Below are 25,083 nucleotides of genomic sequence, written 5' to 3'. Positions count from 1 at the left end.
ATAGCATAAACACAACCACGGGGGAAAGCATACAGACGTAGCCTCGGCCACGCCTGTACCATGGAAAACCACAGTGGGCAAAGTGTGGTGTCCTGGGATGCAAACAGATCTACCTCTGCGCGTCCTAACCTTTTCCAGATGTGGTTCACCACATCTAGATGAAGTTTCCACTCCCACCGGAGATGTCTGTTGTCTCGAAGGGGCATCTGCCACATTCAGGTGGCCTGGTATGTAGACTGCCCTCAGACAGTCCAAAAATGTATGGTAGGCAGAAACTGCTGCCACCTATACCACGTCAAGGGGCAGTTGACTGGGTCTGTCAAGTAAGCTGAACACCGAAAGGTGAATTTTCTCTACTGAAGGGCATAAGCTTCCTCGTTGAGGGAGCTCTGAAGTTATCATCTGGTTCCCACAACCTCATTCGGGAGCATGAGGTCCTTCCAAAGGAGCATGGTAGGCAGAGACTGCTGCCACCTAGACCTTAAGGGTGGAAGGAGTTAAGCCAGCAGAGAATTGCTGCTGCAGAAACCTCAGTACCACATAAACACAGCAGTTGACTGGGTTTGTAAGGGGAATTAAACACCAATAGGTGAAAGATTCTCCACTTAAGGGCATAAAGCTCTCTCGAGGGTTGTCCAGACGAAATATGAGGTCCTTCCAGAAGGAATACGGAAGGCAGAAACCGCTGCCACCTAAGCCTTAAGAGTGGAAGGAATTAAGCCAGCGGAGAATTGCTCCTGCAGAAACCTCAGTACCACGTCAAGGGGCAGTTGACTGGGTCTGTCAGGTGAGCTGAACAACATGAGGTGAAGTTTCTCCACTTAGGGCCTAAGCTCCCTGAGGGAGCTCTGGAGTAATCATATGGTCTCCACAACCTCAGTTGGGAGCCTGACATCCTTCCAAAGGAGTATGGTAGGCAGAGACTGCTGCCACCTAAACCTTAAGAGTGGAAGGAATTAAGCCAGCGGAGAATTGCTCCTGCAGAAACCTCAGTACCACGTCAAGGGGCAGTTGACTGGGTCTGTCAGGTGAGCTGAACACCAATATGTATTCTCCACTTAAGGCCTAAGCTTTCTCCTTGAGGAAGCTCTGGAGTAATCATATGGTCTCCACAACCTCAGTTGGGACCCTGACATCCTTCCAAAGGGGTATGGTGGGCAGAGACTGCTACCACCTAAACCTTAAAAGTGGAAGGAGTTAAGCCAGTAGAGATTTGCTTCAACAGAAACTTCAGCACCACAACAACAGGGCAGTTGACTGGGACTGTCAGGAGTAAAGTATGGTCTCCACAACCTCAGTTGGGATACCTGAGCCTGCGAGCCTGGCCCCCTCAGAGGCCAAGCTGACAGCTACCATATATCTGGCAAACTTTCTCCAGAACTTCCATGGCAGAGCGATTGGGGGAAAAAGAGGAAGCCACAACAGGCAGTGTTTGGTGTCCTGAGACGCAAACAGATCCACCTCTGTTATTCCAAATACTCTCCAGATGTGGTTCACTACATCTGACTGGAATCTCAACTCCCCGGGAATGGGCTTAACCTTACAGGGCATCTGCCATATGCAAGTGGCCTGGGTCTAAACTGTCGTCAACGAGTACAGTTTGTCCAGAGACCACAAATGCCATTATCCCAAAATCAACAATGTTGTGATTTTGGCCCTATCGGCTTTCCATAACTTTACTCTAACCTGTAAGGGATGTGTCTGTTGTCAGCATGGGCGTAGATTTAGGGTGGGACGCTAGGGAAATGTCCTTACCAATATTCAGGGAAGACTAAATTGTCCCTAGCAATAATTTCGACCAAAATTAATCTGTATTAATATATAACCACTGATGTCCGTCTTATTCTTGTGTTTTCTATTTTTTACTTATTATATTTTTTTCAGGAATCATTAAAATGAGATTAAAAATCTTTTGCAATCCCGTTCTGTAAAAATAGTGCTATATGTGGTACACAAACGGTTAACAGCTTTCGTTCTCTGCAATGCCCGCCTCCGTAACTCACATCGCTAATATGATTGGCTTTGCATTTCTTTAGTCCCGCCTCTCTAACTCACAATGCTAATATGATTGGATTACCATTTCTTGAGTACAATTATAGTACATTACATTTGGGATGGCACCGGGGGTGGCGAGTCAGATGTCACTGAGTAAAGAGCATACTGAGTTGTCTTTGTCTTGTTTTTGCAATGCGACCATTTTATTTATGTCCCCACCAATGACAGGAGCAAACCTACGCCCTTGGTTGTCAACAACACACGCCAGCAGTGCACACCCAAAACAGTCCTTAGGATTGAAACCAAGGTTTCCTCCACACCACCAGAGCACGCAGCCAACGATCCATGACTTTGATTGCAGACCTCCAGCTAATGCATTAAATACAGTGTTATTAAAAAGATCAAAATCACTATATACTAGGGGTGGAACAATACATGTATTCGTTTTGAACCGAATCGGTACGGGGGTCACGGTTCGGTGCATGAATTTAAACGGAGAATACACGGTATGAAAATAAAAAAAACTTGCGTGCAAAATAATTAATGTAATGCGGAACTACTGTTAGATACGCGGGTTCTTTATGGACAGCTAATCTGTTGCCCCGCTTTAGCTCTGAAGCTGTGATTGGCGCCAATGCAGCCGAGCTCCGCCTATGTATGCGCTCTATCAGAGATCGTCTACATTCTGGCACTCTGCAGTTTTTTGTCACGTCGACGCCGGTCCAGTCAGTGAATGAGCAGCCGACAGCGAGTATGGCAAGTGGTGGTGTTCCACAGTAAGACGTTCCGCCAGCCTCTTTAAGATCGCAAGTTTGGCAAAACTTCAGTTTTCCAGTCAGTTACAATAGTACAGGCGAGAGAGTGGTGGAAAAGACGAGAACTTTGCGACTCGGCGTTGTTCAGCAGTTGTTAGGTATGTGAGTGGAAATACATCTAATCAGGGCTCTCAAGTCTCACGCATTTACCTTGACACACACGCATTTCAGTCAGTTCAAACGCCACACTTTGTATTTCTCACGCTGCGAAGTAGGAGATAAATTGTCCTGCTATATACAACAGGCATACGCAGGGCAGTTCTGTCGAGTTCAGCTGCTTTTAGTTTTTTAAGCGTGCTCAACTTTACGCAGCGCCATCAGCGTCAGAGTACCGCGAGAAATCTTGCGGAGGAGGCTGATTTCAAATCCCTCTCGCGTTACTCTGACGTCATCCACTTGTCGTTTCTTGCAGCCCCTCGTGAAGTCGTACACACCTATTAATTCATCCTACAAGCCTATTTTTTTGTTCTTTAGTACATTAATATGAAATAAGGCCAAAATGTAATTTTAAAATGTATTTAGGTAACACTTGTAATACATTTGAACCCATATTTGTATGAAAGATGAGTACAAGATTACTTAGAGGTATACATTTTGAAATACGAGATAGTATGTTAAATGCATTTCAGTTCATATTCATGACATCTGAAAATAACACTGATAAGGACACCTATGTTTTTAAGATTAGCTTAAGTACTAAAAAAAATGCCTTCTTCATTTTTGTTTTGCTTCTCCCTCCATTGTACCGAAAGTGAATCGAACCGTGGCGCCTGAACCGAGGTACGAACCGAACCGGGACTTCTGTGTACCGTTCCACCCCTACTATATACCTTATTAATGAGTCATATACATATTTTTTTATTTATTCTGGGCAGGAATTAATAAAACTGAATATGTATATGACTCATTAATAAGGTATATAGTATTGGGACATTAATGTGACGCAGTAATCACTGTAAAAAATATTCGGCTTTAAATCATTAAAATACCTTAATACAATCTCTTTATGTCACTTGGGTGTTTTTTTTTTTAGTTAGACAAACCAAAATAAATGACTAAAAATAAACAGAAATTTTGTGTAAAATGTACAGATATTATTTAGGTGTATACTTCAAATAAAATAAGTATTTAACTAATAGATTCTTTCTAATAAATATCCTTAATATTTTTTGTAAATTTGAATCAATATATTTGAAAATGTCACAGATATTTTAGTTTTTAAAACTGTAATACTTGATTATTTCAAGTCAATATGTATTTAACGTCAACTAAAAATTGAATAAGTTTCACACCTAACTTTATAATTTACTCAATATTTTTGTTGGTAAAACATTTCTCGTCTTGTATAGGACAACTCACTGTATTAATGCGTTAAGCGCCACTTTAATGTCCCAATATTTTTTTTTAATTCTAGGCAGGAATTAATAAAACTATGTATATAACTCGTTAATAAAGTATATAGTGATTGTGATATTTTAATAGCACTGTATTTAATGTATTAGCATGCATTAAGCGTCATGTTAATGTCCCGAGGACTTCTGAATGAATAAAAAAATATTGAATAACGTTTTTTTATTAATAACCATTATTAAACATTAGCTTTTCACCATTAAAAGCATTATAATATTCCTTTTTGTTTTGTGTTTTTAAGCATTATTTCAATAGGATTTCATGCTTGAATTCCACACGCCTGAAAAACAACCATTAATGTTTATAATAGCTTAGAACTTGATTTTTTTACTGTTTTCACGTTAACTGTTAAAAGCATTGTATTTGTAGCACTGTGCCATTATGTAAGAAAAAAGTATTACAACATCTTGCTGAGCTCATTATTATCTGTGCCCCACTAGCGTTTGCGCAAACGTAGCAAAATTAGCTAAATTATTTTAAAACTTTAACCTTTATCTAAGAATCAGATATTCGTTTTAAAATTCAAATAACAGTGCTCTGTTATTAAAAAATAAAACATTTTTGACAAACAGTTCAAAAGAAGCCAAATAAATGTAACGAAAACGTAATAAGAAACATTTTTAATTCAAATATTTTAATTGTTATGTACTATTTTTATGTTAATCCCAATTCGAGTCTTTAGTCCTAAGACAGTAATTGTTTTTCATGGAACGCAAGTTATTTTCAACATTTACAGGGGGGTTTGGGAATCGAGAATCTGGGTTTTTCTCCGACCACGGCCGAATGACCTGTTTTTTTGAGTCGTGTGGTCATTTAATAGCCGTCCGAATCCACATCTCTGACTTTTTTAGTGCAAAAGTTATTATGCACATAATTTTAGATAGCTGCAACTCATTGCATCAGTCTTTCTTTGTATGCATTTAAAATATTGCGTGCATTTTAAACATCTTAACTGAAATGATAAGAAGTATATAGAAACAAAGTTTCATCATCGACCACTACAGTGCCAGCTGATATAAATAAAGAAAATCACGAAAACGTTTAAATGTCTATCTAGTTTATAATTCGAAACACCTAGGAACACCGATAACTCGAAACACCTATTATATATGAAGAGTTTCATTGCAAAACGAGATAAATCCATTTTTTTACATTTTTGTCAAAACATGTTTATTATTATGTTATCATGTTATTATTTTGTTTTATGGTGCTACTTAGATGTTTTTTTTAAGTTATGAAGGTTTAAATCAAAACAAACCAACTGCAGTTCAATTGAAATTAATTGGAATGCACAACCAAAACGAGAGAATAAAAAAAACGGTGGTTATCTCGTTTTGCAACTAAACTCTTCATATATATTAGCAATATACAACCAAAAACATCCAAAAAGGGCTATAGCCTATTTGTTACATGCTTTTAAAATGTGTATCCACATAACATGCCATCATAACTGTTATAATGTGAGATTGTATGAGCTGCTGCAAGTAAATATTCCTATAGGGGGCAGTCTAGTGCTGTTCAATGTAGATGTTAAAAGCAGCAAAGAAGTACTCATTTGGTCATAATGTATTCCACCTGTTATGCCTCTTTCTGCGGTGTGTGTTGTGGCTTGGAGACATTAAAGAACTTCATTGGATGATTCATTGGTGGTATTCCTCTTAAGTTATCACATTTTCTGGCGACGAGGATGAAAATGATATTTTTGGATAAAAGACTGTGATTTCATACAAGTTGGAGCTTAAAGAAGAAGATGGCCAACCTGGTAGGAACAGTCGCTCCTTTAGATTGTCAATCTCAATCTTGGGAAGAATACTGTGAAATTTTGCAACATTTCTTTGAGGCAAATGAAATTACACAGGCAGCAAAGCAAAAAGCTATATTATTAAGTTCTGTTGGAAGTCAAACATACAGTTTACTAAGGAATTTACTAAGCCCAGTGAAACCAGGAGAAAAAACATTTCAAGAACTAGTGGAATTGTTAAAAGAACATTTCAATCCGAAGCCTAGTGAAATTGTGCAACGATTTAAATTTAATTCAAGATTCAGAGAAGAAGGAGAAACTCTGTTGGATTATGTGGCAGTGCTGAGGAAATTAGCACATGACTGTAATTATGGAGACAAATTAACTGAAATGCTTCGTGATAGACTGGTATGTGGCATAAATGAGGATCGTATCCAACGCAGACTATTGTCAGAAGCGGATTTAACTTTTGAAAAAGCATTAAAGATAGCTCAAGCTATGGAGACAGCAAATAAAGATGTTAAGGATTTGCAAGCCCAACGCTTAGAAATGTCTGTAGCTATGAGAATGAATAAAGTGTCATTAAAACAAGGAGAAGGTCTTGTGAGATCATGTTATAGATGTGGAAATTTACAACATCTAGCAAATGAATGCAAGTTTGCTTCTGAAAAATGTCACAAGTGTGGTAAACAAGGACACATAAGAAGAGTATGTCGATCTAAAAGTTCACAAGAAGAAAGTAAATCACAGGTGGTAAGGAAACAGAAGATGGTAATGTCCAGGGGAGACCAGAGAACACATTATGTCACTAGAGAGGAAAACAGTGCATCTGATGAAGAAGAGGTTTTTACAATTCACAATTTGGAGGAGATAGAGATCAAAAAAGTACCTCCTGTTCTGACTGTGTTAAACATTAATGGTTCAGAGACAGAGTTTGAAGTAGATACAGGCTGTGGAGTAACTGTAATGAATCAGTCAAATTTTTTCAAGTTGTGGGTTAAAGATCAAATTCCGCAATTGGAACCCAGCATGGTGAAATTGAAAACGTATACTGGCCAAGCTTTAACAGTACTAGGATGTGCAAAAGTGGAAGTTAAACACCAAACACATGTGAAGAAATTACCAGTAGTGGTAGTACCAGGAACAGGACCAAATCTTTTGGGAAGAGGATGGATTAAAGAATTGGGCATGAGATGGGAGACTATACATACAATCCAAGTAGGAGACAACTCAGCCTTGTGTAAAGTACTGGATCAATATGCAGAAGTGTTCAAAGAGGAACTAGGTGAATTAAAAGGTCCACCAGCAAAGATTTACATTGACAATGAAGCTGTACCAAGATTTTTTAAAGCCAGACCCGTTCCATATGCAATGAAGGCAAAAGTTGAAGCTGAATTAGAGCGGCTCTTACGTGAAAACATCATAGAGCCAGTGAAACACTCTGAATGGGCTGCGCCAGTGGTACCTGTTTTAAAACCAGATAACACAGTGAGACTTTGTGGTGACTACAAGTTAACAGTAAACCGTGTTTCAAAGCTTGAACAGTATCCCATTCCTCGAATAGAGGATTTATTTGCAACTTTGTCAGGAGGTCAGAAATTCACCAAGTTGGACATGAGTCATGCTTACCATCAAATTGCATTGGATGTGGAATCTAAGAAATATGTCACAGTGAACACCCATAAAGGATTGTTTACTTATCGTGTTTTACCTTTTGGAGTTTCCTCAAGTCCAGCCATCTTCCAAAGAACAATTGAGGGGGTGTTGCAAGGCATTCCACATGTAGCAGTGTTCCTGGATGATATTCTGGTGACTGGTCGGAATGGTGAGGAACATTTACAAACACTTGCCCTTGTATTAAAGAGATTACAGGAAGCTGGATTAAGATTGAAGCGGAGTAAATGTAACTTTATGGAGAAAGAAGTAATGTTCCTGGGCCATAAAGTGGACGAAACTGGTTTGCACCCAGTCCCTGAGAAGCTAATGGCTATTCAGAATGCTCCTACACCAAGAAATGTGACACAGTTGAAGGCCTATTTAGGACTTTTAAATTACTATAATAAGTTCTTACCCAATTTGTCTACTATTCTGGCTCCTGTATACAGGTTGTTACGCAAAAATGTAAACTGGAATTGGGGTGTAGAACAAGAGGTATCTTTTAATCAGTCTAAGAAGATGATTCAGTCTGTACAAGTTTTGGTTCATTACGACCCACAGAAAGATGTAATTCTCTCATGTGATGCTTCTCCTTACGGTCTAGGTGCCGTGCTTTCACACAAAATGCCAAATGGCAGCGAACGGCCCATTGGGCTCATGTCACGGACATTGAATAAAGCTGAACGAAATTACTCTCAATTGGACAAAGAAGGGCTTGCCATCATGTTTGGTTTACAGAGATTTCACAAGTATTTGTATGGTCGGAAATTTACTATTGTTACAGACCATAAACCTTTGCTGTATTTGTTTAATGAACTGAAAGCTGTTCCACAAATATCTTCTCCTAGAATTCAACGCTGGGCTGTGACATTAAGGGCATATGAGTATAACATCATCTATAAACCTGGTAAAGATCACGGGAATGCTGACGCTTTAAGTCGCTTACCATTACCTATGGAATCTAGCATTGAGCAAGAGGAAAGAGTCCTAATGTTGGAGAATGCCGATGTAACATTGCTTACAGCAGAACAGGTGAGAGGATGGACCCAAAAGGATCCTGTATTGTCAAGGGTAAGAGAAATGTTGCAAAGAGGATGCTTGGAGGAATTAAAGGGAACGGAATTTGAACCATTCATATCAAGGAAGGATGAACTAAGTGTACAGGATGGTTGTTTACTTTGGGGAGCCCGAGTAATCATCCCTAGTTCAGGTAGACCAGGAGTTCTTAAACAATTACACCAAAGTCACCCAGGGGTTTCCAGGATGAAAGCTCTGGCTCGTAGTTATGTGTGGTGGCCTAAGCTCGATCATGATGTAGAAATGGTTGTGAAGACTTGTCAGATTTGTCAAGAACATAGAAATGTTCCAGCTGTAGCTCCATTACATCCTTGGAATTGGCCAGAGAGACCATGGCAAAGATTGCATGTTGATTATGCAGGACCATTCATGGGGAAGATGTTTTTCATCTTGATTGATGCTCATTCAAAATGGATGGATGTGTATCCAGTGAACTCAGCTACATCTTCTACACCTATAGAAGGGTTGCGCAAAAGCTTCAGCAACCATGGATTACCTCAACTGATTGTATCTGACAATGGAACTTGTTTCTTGAGTGCTGAATTTAAAGAGTTCCTTGATAAAAATGGAGTTCAACATGTAACTTCTGCACCGTATCATGCTTCTAGTAATGATCTAGTAGAAAGAGCTGTGCAAATTTTCAAAGGGATGATGAAAAAAATGATGGAAGGAACGGTGGCAACAAAAACAGCACGAGTTTTATTTAGTTACAGAATAACTCCTCAAACTACTACAGGACTTTCTCCAGCTGAAATGCTTAATGGACGGAAACTGCGTTGTTCTTTGGACTTTATACATCCTGATTTAACTAGAAAAATTCAAGCACAACAACAAAAGCAAAAGTTTTATCATGACAAAAAGGCTAAGGAACATAGTTTCTGTGTTGGAGATCCAGTACTTATTCGGAATTTCAGCTATGGACCAAAATGGATTCCTGGATTCATAGATACACTTACAGGTCCACTTTCTTATAAAGTAATACTGGGTGATGGAAATGTAGTCAGAAGACATGTGGATCAAATCCATGCAAGACAGGAAGGAGTGGATGAAACCCGAGAGAAAGTTAAGGACAGTAAAATTCCAGATTTTGAATTCTGGGGTAATTCCCCATCTCCCCTGACAGACGTAAGTGAGAACCCAAACATGGAGTGTAAGTCTAATGAAGGGGTGGAGACTTCTAGTAGTATGAGCACAAAAGGAATGGAGACACCTAGTAGTCCTACTCGGGTAGCTCTTGAGAATGCCACTAAATTAACTGAACAATCAACTAAATCTGTCAGTCCTGTGGTGCTTATGAGGCGATCACAGAGGACTAGAAATTTGCCTGCCTATTTGAAGGACTATGAACTGAACTGAACTGAAGTAACTGATTTTTTTAAACTATGGAACCTATCTTTATTTGGGTAACTGTAATGGTTAATATTATGGTTATACATAACAGTAATTGATAGCTATTGTAAATTCTGGTTGTCTTACTGTTGTATTTCTTGTAAATAGGTAATTAACTATTATGTGGTAATATGCTTACTGGGTTGTGTAGTTGGGAATAATTTAAATTGGTTATTATGGGGAGGAATTATTGTAAACTTAAGGGGAAGGGTATGTTATAATGTGAGATTGTATGAGCTGCTGCAAGTAAATATTCCTATAGGGGGCAGTCTAGTGCTGTTCAATGTAGATGTTAAAAGCAGCAAAGAAGTACTCATTTGGTCATAATGTATTCCACCTGTTATGCCTCTCTCTGCGGTGTGTGTTGTGGCTTGGAGACATTAAAGAACTTCATTGGATGATTCATTGGTGGTATTCCTCTTAAGTTATTACAATAACATTATTTCTTTTTTGTTTAACTTACAACTGCTGAATATGAAAGTGACGGATATAAAAGTGTGACGACAGGCACGTAAAAGTGTGGCAGGTAGCGAGGCAGGCACGTAAAAGTGTGGAAGATAGCGAGGCAGGCACGTAAAAGTGTGGAAGATAGCGAGGCAGGCACATAAAAGTGTGAAAGGCACGTAAAATGGTGAGAGTTAGCAAGGCAGGCACATAAAAGTTTGACGGGTACACCGGCAGGCACGTAAAAGTGTGGCAGGTAGCGAGGCAGGCACGGAAAATGGTGACGGGTAGCAAGGCAGGCACATAAAAGTTTGACGGGTACACCATCAGGCATGTAAAAGTGTGACAGGTAGCGAGGCTGGTGTGATGGGTCGACTGGCAGGCGCAAAAGAGAGTGACGGGTAGCGAGGCAGGTGTGACGGGTAGCGAGAAAAGTATGGCGGGTCGACTGGCAGGCGCATAAGAGTGTGGCGGGTAGCGAGGTAGGTGTGACGGGTAGCGAGGCAGGTATGGAGGGTCGACTGGCAGGCGCATAAGAGTGTGACGGGTAGCGAGGCAGGTGTGACGGGTAGCGAGGCAGCTGCCCCCGCCACGCAAATATTTTACCCCTTCTGGATGAAAAACAAGCGTTCATCTATTATAGGCTACACTAAAATAAATATTTATTTACACATATGCAAGTTAGGCAAAAAAAAGATTGTCAAATTTACATATGTTAGGTATTAACTGTTTGTTTTTATTTAAAATTATTAATTTTTATATTTCTGCTCTTTGTAGAGTAGGGAAAAACACTTGTGTTGCTGGAGACGAGTGTGCATATATTAGACGAGTGTACTAAAGGGGCAGAAAACATTTATTTTATTATTGATACAACAAATTTATGCTGTGATTTTGGCAAGGTGTTAACGATGACTCTAACTGCTATAAACATAGGTGACTGCAGGAAATACCCTTCAGCTAATCAGTATTCAGTATATATTTAGTAATGCCTTAAAATTCCTGTAATAACCAGAAGAGGGCACTATTAGATCAAGTATGTTTGTGACGTAAATCTAAAAGCCTCCCATAAACCACACTAACCTGCTTTAGTGAGTAAATTTAATGAAAAAGCCTTCAGATTTGGTGATATATGTTGTAAAGTATATTCCATAGAGTAAATATATCCGATGCTGAACCACAAGGGAACAATCAATACAACTTCATCATGCTCTAAAACATTTGTCAGCTGTCTTCTGTTGGGCAACAAACTGTCTCTCTTTGTGAGCTCTGCCTGTTCTCTTGTTTCCATGGATACTTTAGCACTGACTCCAGGAGAAGTGAGTGGGCTCAGTATGTTTGAGATATAATTAATGGATTACACTCAGTGAGCGCCCCGAACTTCTGCAAGAGAAGCTTAACCTTGCATACACTATAATTACTGTTCATGAAAAGGATTAAACATTAAACATAGACCCACTGTTCTGGCTAAATTGCACTATTCTTTCAGAGGTGATATTTTTGCTGTTGAGATGATGTCTCTACTGTATTTGCGATTTGCACGTCTTGTGTATTGGGAAAAGTGTAGCTGCAGCATGCGTGGGTGTAACAGTATTAGAAAGCCATGCCTGGGAGCTCAGATATTTCTGTAACTGAGATTGTATGTAAAACATGAATTTCGTCATTATAAGACATTGAGAGCCTGTGTTATATTCAACATGTTTACTCAAAGTTAAGGACTATCAGTAATAATAGATTTGCAGAAATGAGCATGAAAATATCAAAGCATGGCAGAGATATTATTTTAATTTTATATCTATAGTTTCTGAAGGGCCTATTTTTTTATTAAAAATAGAAAGTGAACGATTTCATTTTTCCAACTGACTTAAATATGAATAGCCAGTTGATCAGTATTTTAACAAAATGTGCCAAGTAAAATCAAAATGGTGGGAAGAATGAGACTAAATCAATAATTATTTCAGTGAGCCATTGAAAGTTATGTATGTTTATACTGTATGACAAAACGACAGATTAAAGTTTTTTTTCAGTTTTTCCATAATGCAAGGTAATTAAATGCATTTAGGTCAGACCAACCACCACTTTGCCTGTGGGACCCCCAGAGCATGCTGGTTTCCAGGTCAACAGAAACCACAACCAGCAGCCAGTAAAGCACGGTACAAGCCTGTAATTTCCAATGAAGCATTTAAAATATGCATAAAAGTAGTTTTTTTAACAGATTAATATTCCTTTTCTTAGCTTCCTTTAAAAGAACAAGACAGACTGTTTTCAATACATTTGAAATAAGGAAATAACATGCATTTATAAAAATGTTGGACTTTATTTAATTGGTACACACACACACACACACACACACACACACACACACACACACACACACACACACACACACACACATTCTGGTTTCCATGTTTTGTGGGGACATGTAATTTTTCCAAAGTATTGTGTATAAGTAAGTATTGAACAATAAAGACAAAATTGTACAGAATGTTACATTTTATTAACATTTGATTATGTTTCAATACATACATGCCCTACCAACAAACAACAACAACCTCATATGTGTGTGTCATTATCCCAGTCCGTCTTCCTGCCTGTTTCCCCTGTTCATCCCCATCTGGACCTTATTTACCATAATTTTCCACACTACCTCACCTGTTCCTTGTCTGCCATTATCCTCACCTGTCAGCTATCACCATCATCCGGTGCATCCCAATTCAGGGGCTGCGGCCTTCCAAGGCCGTATTTGAAGGCCAATGACGTCACCAGGCCGCAAAAAAGGCTGTCCCAAGTCGAAGGCTCCTTCACCTGCAGCCTCCAAATGTGGCCTTACTTTCCATGAAACCCAGGATCCATTGATGGATCCTTCTTAGCCTCTGCTATCACAAGAGTCAATGCGTGCCTGTGACATCTGAGTATTTTAAAAAATAACCTTCAGAACTATAGTTGAATAAAAGTGTATATATTGCAGATTAAAGGTCCTTGTCACTGTTTTACTGTGATGGGAATATCAGGGTAATAAATAAACAGCGTTACTTTTTTCAGAAAAGATTAATCAAATAAATTACGGTTTCCCTGTTATAACGCTGTTACCGTTACCGATATAAAGCACAAAGTATAATAAGCATTTTTTTTATTGTTGAGGTGAAAGGCAAGAATGTTTATGTAACGTGCAACTTTTTCAATTTTATTTATATAGTGTTTTTAACAATTGTTAATTGTTTCAAAGCAGCTTTACATGTGTTACGACCGTCTAGGCGTCAGAACGGGCAAATGAGAGTCTTGATACGGAGAGATTACAATATTTAAAATTTCTTTATTCACCAATGGACAAAGATTTAGGATTCAGGGGAGGACAAGGCCAAAATAATAAACAAAACAATCTTTTCAAAATACCTCTTACTTAAACCAAAATTAAAGAAAATAAAATACAAGCATTACTTACCTAACTCCCTTTCTCAAAAAAAAAAAAAAAAAAACCAATATAACAAAGATTCAAAATAAATGGCTTTGATCCCCCTACATACCTTGTCACAATATGTTGGAGTATATTTGATAAGAGTGAATAAAATTTTTCTGGCTAACAAGTCAAAATCAGAATCCGTAATCGTAGTCAAATATCCAATAATAAACAAAACAAAAATAAAACAAAATCACAGGCTCAACACACTCTGAATATAATCTTACAATACTTTCTCTCTGCTATGACTTTCAACAAATAACAAATTTAAATCAAGACTTGGAGGATATAAGAACGACTAATACACAAACACAGCACAAGTAAAGTAGTCACGATGGCAGCGAAGGCCTCAATCAGTGATCCAGGCAGTCTTTTTATCTGGAACAGGTGGAGATAATGACCAATCACAGCCTCCATCACATTATCTCCAAGAACCACCTTTCTGAAAACAAATGTCAAATATAGAGAGAAGACACAAAAGGGCAGCACAGAAATCAAACAAATGACTGAAGGTCATAACACATGAATAGATGTAGGGGAAAACAGAATAATCGATAGATAATATAAGAAGTAGAATACAGTGGCTAAGAATAAACTGTACAAGCGAGCGTAGTAATAATATACAGTAAATTGCTAAGTTAAGCCAATGTTGGCTGACTCTCCCGGGGATGAAAAAACTCCTAGGAGGAGAAAAAGGAGAAGGAGGAGAGACATGGCACAACACTGCAAGACTTCAGGTGCACACACGTCAAATCCAAACTCACCCACTGCACTACACACACTTCAGTGACTTTTTAAGGTAGGCACTCCACGCCTGGTCGAGATCCGCCCTGGAGGGGATTTGGGTTCGCTGGTACAGGCAGGGATCAACTGACGTTGTAAAACCCACAAGATAACATCCGTTTGCCTACAACGCTTCGGCTCGCCCACCCGTCTCGTCCTCCACGGTGGGGCCGCTAAACAACTGTTCAACACTTCAACACAGACAAATGTATCCGCCTCAGATATCAGCAACGAAGGTAAGCAATCCAATGTACTCACTATTTCCATAGCAGTAATCTCCTCTCTGCTTCGTCTCTCTCTCCTTAGATAACTCACCAGACGCCCGGCAATGTTGTTTATAAATCCGCCCTGGTATCGTCTTTCCACACAACCTTCAATGCAGCACACAACTGGTAAGTATATTTCTCTTCAAATTTCTCTTCCCTCAAACCTGCTTAGATGATCGTCTCCCAATCGTTCCACTTCCTACATCTCCAATGCTCTTTTTATACTCCCTCTATCATACAAACCACTTAGTCCATGATCGCTACATAATTTTGCACACCTGCCGCGGATCTCGCCTGATTTGGGTTGCCCGGTTTCTGATTCTCAAACATTATTTGGTAAATCATTCCAGAGCTTAGGGGCTAAGTAGGAGAAGGATCTACCACCTTTTGATATTCTAGGGATAATTCATTGGCCAGAATTTTGTGATTGGAGTGTACGTGATGGATTGTATTCTGATAGTAATTATTTAAGATACAATGGTGCTAGGCCATTTAAGGCTTTGTAGGTTATTAGTAATATTTTAAATTGTATGTGATATTTAACTGGTAGCCAGTGTAAAGATGCCAGAATTGGACTTTTGTGGTCATACTTTTTAGATCGAGTAAGCACTCTTGCAGCAGCGTTTTGAACTAGCTTAAGCTTGTTTACCTGATTTGCGTGACATCCACGAGTAACGAGTTACAATAGTCTATTCTAGAGGTCATAAAAGCGTGGATAAGCTTCTCTGCGTCAGATGTAGACAGCATATGGTGTATTTTTGAGATATTTCTAAGATTGAAGAATGCTGTGCAACAGACGTTGGAGATATGACTATCAAAGGATAAATTGCTGTCGAGCACCACACCTAAGTTCTTAACCGTGGAAGATGGCACCACAGTGCAGCCATCTATGGGCAACTTGTAATCTGACATATTATTTTTGGAGTGATTCGGTTCGATAATAAGTAACTCTGTCTTATTGGAGTTTAGCATAAGGAAGTTATGTGCCATCCAGTCCCTAATATCGCTAATGCAGTCTGTTAGCTTAGAAAACTGGTGGGTTTTGCTAGGATGTGATGAGATGTTAAGCTGGGTATCATCCGCATAGCAGAGAAAACTTATGTTTCCTGATAATGTCTTCTAGAGGTAACATATCGTCACTGTCGGGCGGAAACCTCGTATGTCCAAATTTGGTCAATTTCATATTTTTTCACGAATCGATGCTATTGGTCAGTCCCCACGTGGGTCTGTTACTTTGGTTAATAAATTGTAAATCTAAAGTCCTGAAAAAGGTTGAGCGCAAACCTCTTAACTCCATTGGACATTTCAAATGTCTGAGAAACCTCGTCTCCACCTCTTTACTCCATGGGAGAGCTTCGCTGCATATAAGATTGAGAATCGCAACAAAATCCTTGTCGAGCAACACGTCACTGAGGTAAATGTCCTCAAAACACTGGTTATTTATGATTAAAGGATTTCTTCATCCAATTGAAATTTGAATATATAATTAAATTGTGTCACCTATGTAGTAGAACTGTGAAGTTATTTTAGAAATTGGTGCCTTCTAGGCCGAGAAAAGTCAGAAAATGTGTTTTTTGGCTCATGTGGATGAAAAACACCAAGTCCCAGAATGCATTGCTTCGCTGCTCTACGAGGCCACTCCCTAGTCACACCTACCGGTTCGAGACGGCAGGAGGGAGGGAGATTCAACTCGGCTAAATACAACTTTTACAGACACATCTGCAACGATTTAGTTGATATATTATTATAAATACTACCTTTTCCACATTGAAATGATGATACGTTGCGTTGTAACGGGATGTTCAACCAAAACCGGGAAAGGACAAGCAGTAAGTTTTCATCATATGCCGCGGTGTAAACAATGGCTGCGGGCTATCATCCACGCAAAGTTCAGAGAAGACAACGATGCGGTAAAATAGAAAAACCTGAGGGTTTGCAGTCTCCATTTCAAGCTGGAAGATATCGAACACAATGTAATCGGAATGAAGCGAAACACGCTAAAGGACACTGCAATTCCGTCCATATGTACCTTTACAGACACGACGAACCAACCCATCCTCACCCCATGTCGTCAATATTTGACGACACTTGACCATTCGTCAATATGTGACGGGGAGGGTATACCTTTCGTGTCATTTTTTGACGAACTGGGGACTTCAATACTATTACGTCCGTTGCATTCTCTTTCCTATTTTCTTACCATTTTCGCGTCGGTTTAGGGTTAGATTTACATAATGACATACCTTCCCAAACCTAACTCTAACCCCAACGCCAGGTGACAACTGTCGTACCTAACTCTAACCCCAACGCCAGGTGACAACTGTTTAATTTTGCGTACACTGTTTAATTTTGCGTAATCTAACCTTAAACCGACGCGAAAATGGTAAGAAAATAGGAAAGAGAATGCAACGGACGTAATAGTATTGAAGTCCCCAGTTCGTCAAAAAATGACGCGAAAGGTATACCCTCCCCGTCACATATTGACGAATGGTCAAGTGTCGTCAAATATTGACGACATGGGGTGAGGATGTGTTGGACGAACAGCAGGGGCCATCTGGTATCAAACGCATTCGTCTACGTTAGAGGTAAGACTTTTGCTAATACTTGTTTCTGATCACACAGTAGCCTTTACATAGTGATACAGTTGTAAGCAGTAAAGTTAGCAAAGTAACGCTAGATAGATAATGACATATAAGTTGGCTGTTCTCAACATAAAACAACCGTTAGCTACCGAGCTACTTCTAGAGTTTTACTTTACCACGAAAGCCTGTTGCTGTAAAGTTATTCGAGATAACTGCAGATACATTTGCGAGATGTACATTATTTATTAAATAATATTTATGCTTGCTACACGTACCATATTCTTATTCAGACTTTATTGATAAGGTGGTGTTGATAAATTCAAAAACTACATGCAAAGTCAAACTTCTGCTGTTATTTTGGTGAAAGTAATGCAAAAGTATTGTTCTGCATTTACTCACAGGTTTCCGGAAGAAGATGCAGAAGAAGGGGAAAAAAGAACAATGAAATCCTCCTTGCATGGACCAGGTCAGTGTTGGTTTGTAATGTGGGAGACTTTACATTGGTTTGCAAGGTTCAAAGTTACTAATTGTATTATCTTTCATAGGTCTGTCATAAATCATATGTGGTTTTCCTGTGCAACCAGTAAGGGGGACGTCGAGGTAAGACATTTGATTCTAATTTGTTTCTTTTTTTAGGAAAAAAGATTTTTATAGACTTATTGATAATAATTATATTTTCATGCAGGTACTGAAATGCCGGTGGAAGTCCATTCTACACCATATATTAAACATAATATTATATTACTACTCTTATAATGTTAGTTCTGGCACTACAATGGTACCACACTGTACATATCTTATCTATATGGTTCTTGCTGAATATGAATATTTATTGTGTTTTTCTTATAATATATTCTGTTTATACACTACATCAATATTATTTATACTACTATTAGGTAACTGCTACTAAATCGCACATATCTGTACATGTTGTTCATACATGCTTCATATTACAAATCCATATTTATTCTGCTCTTACAAGGTAACAGCTAATAAACTGCACACATTTATATTTTGTTTATATTACTCTAACCACCTTCTGTAAACAAACAGTATATTACTGTCTATACTGCACTATATATTTTTTGCAGTTCTGGTTGGAAACAAATTACACTTTGGTTTTTTGTACTTGTACTCTGCATAATGACAGTAACATTGAATCTAATCTAATTTCCTACCCTTTACAGGAGAAGCACGGTTGAACCAAATGTTCTGCAAGAAATCCAAGCAGTGGGTCTTGGAGAAAAGCTTCATACCACACACCACACAGTTTGTAGACGGACTCATCCAGAAGGCCATTGACAAGACTCAATCCAAACATTGGCCCTCATTTATCAAAAGTGCGTACACCAAATTTCCAGCGTACACCTTGCGTACACCCAAAACCACGGTGACTTTGAGATTTATCAATATGGACGTTGGCGTACGGCACGCTCAAATCCTACGCCAGCTCAGGAGGTGGTGTACGCACATTTTGAGTTAGTGCAGAAATGCGCAAACACTTCCTAACACCACAAAACGCACTGACAAACTAAAATATGTGATATATTATGACCCACTGTAAAAAAACATAGTAATTATAAACTTCAGTGTTTATTTTTATGCAACAATGTTCAATGTTTAATTTGTGAGACTTTATCAAAGCATTTGATTTGTATGCATATGTATTCCTTCAGTTGAGAGCCTGTGCGCTTTAACTGATGTTTCAGAGCGAGCATGTGAACGGAGCTTAGTGGGAGCGGAGCGTTGAGCGGTGCGGTAATGGGTTGATATTACCATCAAAGCGCCTTTCCGAAAATTCCGCTCCCTCAGCACCGCTCGTTGAACCCAGAACGCCCTTTGATAATTTGCTAGTTCGAGAATCTGTAAAAACGTCTAGCAATAAGTTATGGAATTCAAGCCTTATACATAAATGTAAAGTAAAAATCAAAGTTAAGATTGAGCAGGAAGAAACAATTGAAAGGGACTGCGGAGACTGTAAAGAGTTAGCAAATATTCTTCCTGGAATCTGAAGCAGCACATTGCAAGAAAGCACAAGGATGTGCTACGAAAACATGGTAATGCAATAAAAGGTAAGTTAGTTACGTACCATTCAATGATAAATAAATACAGATGAGGCAAGGTAAAATGCTTGTGTTGAATGGAGCCGTAAATTCGATCATGATGACATGCGGACAAAATTATGGCCACAAATTATTTTTATGCTACATTATGGACACTTCTTTTTCTTATTTAGTCTAAAGTATGGCCATAAATTTAGAATTTGTTCCCAATATTCAACAGATTGTTCCTTGGAATTAATTATTATAATATTTCGTAATTACTATTACAATTATTATTACTTCAAATTATGAATTAGCTTAGCTAAAACATGTGGATGTCGTAGAAACAAATTGTTAATTTGAATTATATCCGGAGCTCCGTATCAAACTGGATCTAAGATACAGCTAACAAACAACTGTATGTAAATACAGAACAACACACTACAAAAGTTACTACATCATTTTAAAATATGAACCATAGGGCAGCAATAGGGCAGCAAAGATCCACAAAATCCGGCAGGAGTTAAAGTCCCTTAAGAAGCAGCACAAGGAAGCCAGTGATGAGCAACGGCATCCCCTGAAGGAGTTGACAGCTATCTTGAGGAGGAGGTTAATGAGCTTGCGCAGGGCAGAATGGCATCGAAGGCGCAGAAAGGAGAGATCCAGGAAGAGAGCTTCGTTCATTTCCAACCCCTTTGGCTTTACTAAACAGCTCCTTGGACAGAAGCGTGACGGAAAGTTGCTCTGTTCAAAAGAGGAAATTGACCAGCATCTGCAGAGCACTTATAGTGACCCTCAGCGGGAGGAAGAGTTGGGCCAGTGTAGCATTCTTGTACATCCATTGCCCCCCACCAAGGAGTTTGACAGTAGGGAACCACTCTTGAAAGAAGTTCAAGAGGTTGTGCGGAAGGCACGATCTAGTTCTGCCCCTGGTCCAAGTGGAATTCCATACAAGGTTTACAAGAACTGCCCCTTGCTACTCAGGCGACTCTGGAAGATCATTCGAGTCATTTGGAGAAGAGGAAAGGTGGCACAACAGTGGAGATTTGCTGAGGGAGTCTGGATCCCCAAGGAGAAAGATTCAAAGAAGATCAATCAGTTCAGAATAATCTCATTGCTGAGCGTGGAAGGAAAGATCTTCTTTAGTATAGTAGCAAGGCGTCTGACCAACTTCCTCTTAGCTAACAACTACATAGATACATCTGTGCAAAAGGGAGGAATTGCTGGAGTGCCAGGTTGCTTAGAACACACAGGAGTGGTGACTCAGCTCATCCGGGAAGCTCGTGAACATAAGGGAGACCTTACGGTACTGTGGTTAGACCTAGCCAATGCATATGGGTCTATCCCCCACAAGCTGGTCCAGACCACCATGACCAAACACCATGTGCCACATCATATTGCAGATCTGATCTTGGACTATTACAACCATTTCAGGATGCGAGTCTCTGCAGGAGGTGTGACATCAGATTGGCACAAACTCGAGGTGGGAATAATCACAGGCTGCACCATATCAGTGATCCTATTTGCTGTGGCGATGAATATGATTGTCAAATCGGCAGAGCCTGAGTGTCGAGGGCCCCAAAGCAGAGGAGGAGTCCGCCAACCGCCAATTAGACGACCCAAAGGTGGCCCAGGCAGGAGTGCTGGTGAAGACAGGGAGAAAGTGGAGCGCCCAAGCCGCTGTGCTGGATGCACAGGCTCGACTGCGGCACAAAGAGCTTGTGGGAGTGGTGGCCCAAGGCAGAGCTGGCTTGGGGATGTTCCCAACACCTCCTCGACATAAGGAGTTGAAGGGGAAGGAGAAACGCAGCCGAATACAGGAAGAGGTCAGAGCTGCTGTGGATGAAGGAAGGACGAGTAGAGCAGCTGGAATGGGGCAACAGGGGGCCTGGACCAGGTGGGAGCAGGCCATGAATCGTAAGGTCACCTGGACGGAGCTGTGGCAAAGTGAGCCGCACCGCATAACCTTCCTGATTAGGGCAGTGTATGATGTCCTGCCTAGCCCAGCAAACCTCTGTATGTGGGGAAAAGCAGACACACCAACTTGCCATTTGTGCCCAGCTCGTGGAACATTGGAGCACATTCTCAGTTCCTGCCCAACAGCGCTCGGCCAGGGTCGGTACACTTGGCGTCACAACCAGGTGCTGAAATCTATTGCAGACACCATCAGCAAAGAGATCAGCAAAGGCGGCCGAGGGAGCAATACAAATTGCTCAATCTCATTTGTTAGGGCAGGAGAACAGCCACAAGCAGGGAGGAAGGCACCAGCAGGGATCCTGGCATCAGCCAAGGACTGGAAACTCCCTGTAGATTTGGAGAAGCAGCTTAAATTCCCCCAGCACATTGTCAGCACAACGATGAGGCCAGATATTATCCTAGTCTCAGAGAGCACCAAGAATATCATCATCATGGAGCTGACTGTGCCATGGGAGGACCGTTTGGGAGAAGCCCACGAAAGGAAGATGACCAAATATGAACATCTGGTCACAGACTGCCGAGCACAGGGCTGGAAGGCGAGATGCATGCCTATCGAGGTTGGCTGCAGAGGATTTGTGGGCCGCTCGCTCCACAAAGCCTTTACTGCGCTGGGCATTGTAGGAACAACAAGGAGCAGGGCCATCAAGAACATCACCGATGCAGCCGAGAAAGCTTCAAGATGGCTCTGGATTCGTAGAGGAGCACCATGGGGGCAAGCGAGTGCTACCTGAACACAAGTCGCGGTCTGATCAGCCGTGGCTGGGTCACCTGGGCGAGGGTGTCTGATGTTGAAAGACCCGAAACACTCGAGGACCTCAGGTTACATCACTGATGATGTGTTCAGGTGCATCTGAAGATGTGTTTCAAGAACTTAAAAAAAAATTAACTGAACCATTAAGCAGACATAGAATATAGATGTAGGCAGCAGTAAATAATAATAATAATAAATAATTATTCTTCTAAATATCAATTAATAATAAAAATAATAATAAGAATATTACAAATTGTCATCCAATTATTAATGTGTCTTTAATCCCACTCTTTAAACTCCCAAATAAAACAATTTTGTTTCTTTCCACTTCCCCGGTTTCTCTTGTTTGCCGTCTTCTGTGTGTCAATGGCGTAAAATGAGGGCGTGGGGGAGGCGGAGACTTGAATTTATATGGGCTTGTTATTCTAATGACGATCGTTTTCGGCCGCGGCATTTATGAAGGGCAGATATTGCGTACACCTGAATATCAACGGTACGCACAGTTTCATAAATCAGGCGGTGAGAGGAGTGTAAGCATAATCTTACGCCAACATATACGCCCGTTTCTACGCAAGAATGATAAATGAGGGCCATTGTGTTCAAAGTGCCAACCTCCTCACTTGCTCTGCCACAGCCTGCGCTGCCACCCAACATTGCACCAGTGCCTAAACCATCAAAGGAGGCTGCCACGACTTCTTTCAAAAGTCGCTTCTGAGACTGACACTTTCTAATAATAATAATCACCTCTTCCCTGAGTCCTATTGCTGTCTCTAATCAGATTCTGTCACCACTCTTTATATTTATATTATTATATACTGTGTGTATATATACACAATGTTTTTATATATATTTTTTGCTTTGTTTTTATTTTGTGCAGGACATTTTTAGATGTAAATTATGTCATTGTTTATTTTAATGTGTTCTTTTCACTGGTGACACAATATTTTTCCTTTGTGAATAATAAAAAATAAATTTCTTCATCTAACCCTGTCTTTTGTACACCAAATTTATACATTATAGACTTGTAGAGGCGCAATGATTACTGTTACTGTGATTTAGCTGTCATTACTTACTTTACAAAATCATTTGGGTTAAAAATAAAGCCAAATATTATGTTTGTTACACAATTTAGACTTAAACTTTTAAAAAAATGCAAGAATGCTTTCCTCAAATTGCAGTCACTGTAATGTAGCAGCAATAAGGACTATAACACGAACCACAATCAATGTGAGTTTTAACTTTTTATTAAAAAACATAAACAATTCACACTTATAGCTCATCCAGAGCTTCGTCCGTTTATTTATTTATAGTCGCTATAATGTCCGTGAGGAGCTCGATATCTACGTCTGATGTCCTGGACAACGAACACAGGCAGGTAAACAAGTCGATGTCCTTTCCCCAGTCTTTTGCCTTGCAAAACTCATTCCAAGAAATGACGATAGGATGTAAGTCGATTGTCTAAAAACAGCAAGCACGACGTTAGCAATGCAAGCTATTTTCACATACAATAGGCTAACATAGGTGTAAATATAACAACCATAGCTCAAAAACAAAATTCTCACTTTATACCCATGCCTCTGGGGTTCAAGAAGAAAATGCCATCGCTGAAATTCGCGACAGCAATATGATTCTCTTTCGGTGTCCATAGGCGCACAGCGAGAGCACCTACACCACCAGACCGGCACCCCCTCGGCTACAGCAGCCGCGGTGGTAGCCTCTTATTCCTCAATCATCCGTAACTGTTCCTCGTTGTATTGCGGCTCGTACAGGTACCACGACCATCAGATTCGAGCAACAGCAAGGTGCACAGCGAGAGCACGTAAAACCACCAGACCGGCTCCACCTCGGCTACGGCAGCCGCGGTGGCAGCCTCTTGTTCCTAGATCATCCGTTCTGCTCCTCGTTGTATTGCGGGTCGTACAGGTAACCATGACCATCAGATTCGAGCAACAGGTCATCCTGAGCAACAAAATCCCCTTCTGCCATTCGTTTTCAAAACTACACTCTGCCGTCGTGGTTTGTTTACTCTGCTTTCTCCACAAAGCAAGATCCAGGCTAGCGTAGCTTAGCGAAGATTAAAGATGGCTGACTCTCGTTTTGATTCAGGCTTTTCCGAATGGACTCGCAGTCCAACCCCTATGGGCGGGGAGAAAACATGCGAAAGTAGCTCCTAAAACTGCCTGTAGTCTTTGCCTCTGGCCAAAATCTCCTCCGATTACGCAAAAATCGTCATTTTGCGTTATCTGAGGACTTTTTTGCACAACCAGAATACAGATATCTCTCCTCTCACAGGGACATGAGGTAGGGAAACACGGTCATTCAGAAATACTGCCAGGTTTCTACTGATACAAAGCTGAATGCTAAATTGGTGAAGTATTCCTTTAAGTTATTTGAATTATATAATAACAGTTTTTATATTATATATAACAGTTATATCTCAAAGTAATGGTATTGCTAAAGTCTAATGTATCGTTTCTGAGGCTGCTAGATTTTTTTTTACGCTATTTAAATTTCTGACGTGAATTTAAAGCACAAATTGCCTGCCGTTGACATAGTTAGCCACTATGCATTGGTTTTGTCATCATGTTTGGTGAGATATCTAACGTGATTTTCGTGGGTCTTAAAGAAAAAAAATCTTGACCCCGCTAGTTTTGCCATTGCAGTCATGAATCATTATGCAAGCTAACTGTTTTTTTTTGCC

At 40.0% G+C, this 25,083-nt stretch overlaps 1 long non-coding RNA gene and 1 pseudogene across 2 annotated transcripts; both read left to right on the top strand.

The window, feature by feature from the left end:
* The first annotated feature begins 17,565 nt into the window (after window positions 1–17,565).
* Window positions 17,566–18,394, top strand: LOC129427857 (uncharacterized). 2 transcript variants are annotated; one of them, XR_012358498.1, is made up of 4 exons: window positions 17,566–17,615; window positions 18,014–18,078; window positions 18,158–18,212; window positions 18,298–18,394. It is a non-coding gene; the product is annotated as an uncharacterized lncRNA (long non-coding RNA). The 2 variants fall into 2 exon arrangements; XR_012358497.1 differs by lacking the exon at window positions 17,566–17,615 and having other exon boundaries at window positions 17,670–18,078.
* Window positions 18,395–19,651: 1,257 nt separating this feature from the next.
* Window positions 19,652–23,567, top strand: LOC141350368 (uncharacterized; annotated as a pseudogene).
* Window positions 23,568–25,083: the final 1,516 nt, after the last annotated feature.

Source organism: Misgurnus anguillicaudatus, chromosome 18 (assembly GCF_027580225.2).
Source record: "Misgurnus anguillicaudatus chromosome 18, ASM2758022v2, whole genome shotgun sequence".
Taxonomy (NCBI): Eukaryota; Metazoa; Chordata; class Actinopteri; order Cypriniformes; family Cobitidae; genus Misgurnus; species Misgurnus anguillicaudatus.
This window is presented reverse-complemented; position numbering and strand designations above follow the sequence as displayed.